Below are 3191 nucleotides of genomic sequence, written 5' to 3'. Positions count from 1 at the left end.
TTCTGGGGAACCAGCTAGGGTAGATCGTCTGGAGAATTTCAGGGAAGGGCATGGCACGAGTCACTCACGCTGTTCCGTGACCACTCTCACTGCCGAGGACGGAGACCGCTTAGGGGCCTGCGGCGACGGTCCAGGTGTGCCAGACCAGGGTCCCAGCGATGGAGACGAGAAGCAGCTGAGGTGGAGGGAGGGACTTGGAGGCAGTGGGCACTGCCAGGGCTGGCACGGAAGTGTGTGCCTGTCCGGTGTCTGCTCTGTGCTTCTCAGAACCCTGATTGTGCAGGGTAGCAGTGTGCCCAGCTGAGAATCTACATTTCCCAGCTCTGCAGGGGTGGGGTGGGGTGGGGTGGGGGAGGCTTTTACCACAGTTCTGAACTGTGAGGGAGACACAAAATCTACTAGGAATTTCCAGAATGTTTTGCTCTTTCCACATAGTGGAAGGCTGTGTGCCTTATACCTTGTAAATGCCTTTTCCATCCTTTGGATGTGGATACAAGGCGGGAGGTGGGACAGCCGTGTTGCAGCCATGAGGATGGTGGAGGAAAAAAGACATAGGAAGTCTGCACTGGTTATTGACCAGCCCTGGCCGCTGGCCTCTGACCTTGTTACATGAAAAAGATGACAGCTGAGCCGAGTTCTGTTACACGCAGCCACACAGTCTCTGGCGTGTAGATCTTCGGTCAAGCTGATGTGCCGTGTGCCAGAGGTGTGACTGGGAGAAGGCCCTGTGGAGCGCTCACTGGCTGTGCTCTCAGACACGCACGTGGAGGAGGTGGGCGTGCACTGTGCTCTGGTGTGCAGGTGAAGAGCTGCTGGCTCCCGTGTGGCGGTCAGCCATGGTGTTTAGGGTGATCGTGGGGCCAGGGTAGGACAGAGGGCCTGCAGCTGGTGCTCGGGGGCAGGAGGAGCTGGCCAGGGACACAGTAGGGGCCAGGCAGGCTGAGGACAGGCAGGGCGCATGACACTGCAGAGGCCAAGACAGAGTGAATGAGAAAGGTGGAGGTGGGGACAGGAAGGGCAAGCTCCCCCTGAGTCGGGCAGGTGATCCTCGGTGACTGGCCAATAGTAGGTGCTCAATAGGTGTCTCCCTGTGTGGCAAATAGTAAGTGCTCAATAGATGCTTGTTGCATGAACAAGGGGTGTGCCTGCCAACTTTGGACTTGCTGGTGCTGAGTCTGGTCATTTTTTTGGTAACGGGAAAGCCAGTCTTTGTGTTCCTCAGACAGTTGGGAGCAGGCTCCTCCCACGGGAAACGTGGGTCAGTTGGACAGCAGTAGGCCGTCCGAGCAGGTGTGAGGGGCCTTCCTCACCTGCCCGTATGATCCCAACTCCCATGAGTCAGCGTCGCACACTTCTCAGTGGCCTTAAACTTTTCATTTTGATGTGCTCCCAAGTTTCCATTTTCTAAAATGAAACCGAATCCAACATTTTCTTCATATTTTAAGAACGTTTTCAAGGAAGAGAAATGAATGGAACAAGCAATGTTTTGTGACATTTAAAAAAATCGACCCAAAGTGGGGAAAAGACACTGGTGTCTGAAAGGTCCACATGGGTAGGAACTACACGCTGTCCCAAGAGTTCTTTCCTGGAAGAGGACTTTCCCTTTTGCCCGTGAGGTGCGCAGCGGATTTCACGTGTCCCGGGCACCGACTTCTGCCTTTGCTGGGCTGGAAGGAGCGTGAAGTGTGGACCGCACCGCAGGTCCTGGCTTGCAGGATGAGCGTTGGCACTGTGCTGTGGTGCAGGGCCCACCCTGAATGCTGCTGCCCCTTCAGGGTGGGAGGAAGACCCTCGCCCTCCTGACTCCTTCTACGGGACAATGCAAGCAGCTCGGTGGGGAGGGCAGAGCCAGGAGGGGCCGCCGCTCATTGCCGGAGCTGAAGCAGTGGACCGTGAAGGCCACACACATCCAGCTCCGCTGTCCCCAGGACCAGAGTAGGGGAGGCAGCCGCAGCTTGGGCTCAGCACAGAGCAGGAAGCGCGCTTGGCACCCAGGAGGCCCCGGCGTTACTTCCTGTGTGGGAAGCCGCCTGCCTGGCAGCTTCCCCAGGGCCTGCTCTACCAACTGGAGCCACCGCAGGGGACCGGCCATCCCCCATGGGATGGATGGCACACACAGGGCCTCGAGCGCCGCACGGCAGCTCCTGCCGGACGATGCTTCCAACCCATAAGCACAAGAAGGTCAGTCTCTGAGTTCCAGGGTCACCCAGGTGCGGGAAGACAGACGCATGTGGCACTTGGAGTGTGTGCTGAAAAGTTCCCGGTTTTTGTTGTTGTTGTTAATGTATTTGCTTGAAAGGCAGAGTGCCGGAGCGAAGGAGAAACAGAGATCAGGAGCTTCTATCGCTGATTCACCCCCAGGTGGCTGGAACAACCTGGGCTGGGCCAGGCCAAAGCCAGAAGCCAGGAACTCCATGCCGGTCTCCCACGAGCGTGGCAGGGGCCCACCTGCTCATCGGCTGCCTTTCCAGGCGTGTTAACAGGGAGCTGGAGCCACCAAACGGCCAGGCCGTGAACCTGGGCTCCCATGTGATGGCAGCACCGCGAGCATTACCACTGCGCCACAAGGCCTGTCCGCAGGAGAGGCCGACTGCGTGTGCGTGTCAGTGCACACAGGCACACACAGGTGAACTCCACGTGGGAGTCCAGCTACGGATCCGGAGACAGCGATGCCACTGGGCCGGCCGGAGGTGAAGGGACGCAGCGGGAGCCTGACTGCCGTGCAGGCCTGCGTGTGAGGGCGCTCTGTAGACGCCCGTGGGCCGCGTCCTGAGGTGCGCCGGTGTCCTGAGGTGAGCAAGCGCTGAGGCGTGCGTGCGCTTTGAGGTGTGCCCGCGTGGTGGGGGCCCCGGCGTAGTGGGGCGCCCCGCGTGGGAGGTGTGCCCGCGTGGTGGGGGCCCCGGCGTAGTGGGGCGCCCCGCGTGGGAGGTGTGCCCGCGTGGTGGGGGCCCCGGCGTAGTGGGGCGCCCCGCGTGGGGAGGTGTGCCCGCGTGGTGGGGGCCCCGGCGTAGTGGGGCGCCCCGCGTGGGAGGTGTGCCCGCGTGGTGGGGGCCCCGGCGTAGTGGGGCGCCCCGCGTGGGAGGTGTGCCCGCGTGGTGGGGGCCCCGGCGTAGTGGGGCGCCCCGCGTGGGGAGGCGTGCCCGCGTGGTGAGGCCTGCGTGTGAGGGCGCTCTATAAAGACGCCCGTGGGC

This window comes from Lepus europaeus, chromosome 15, assembly GCF_033115175.1.
Source record: "Lepus europaeus isolate LE1 chromosome 15, mLepTim1.pri, whole genome shotgun sequence".
NCBI lineage: Eukaryota > Metazoa > Chordata > Mammalia > Lagomorpha > Leporidae > Lepus > Lepus europaeus.
This window is presented reverse-complemented; position numbering follows the sequence as displayed.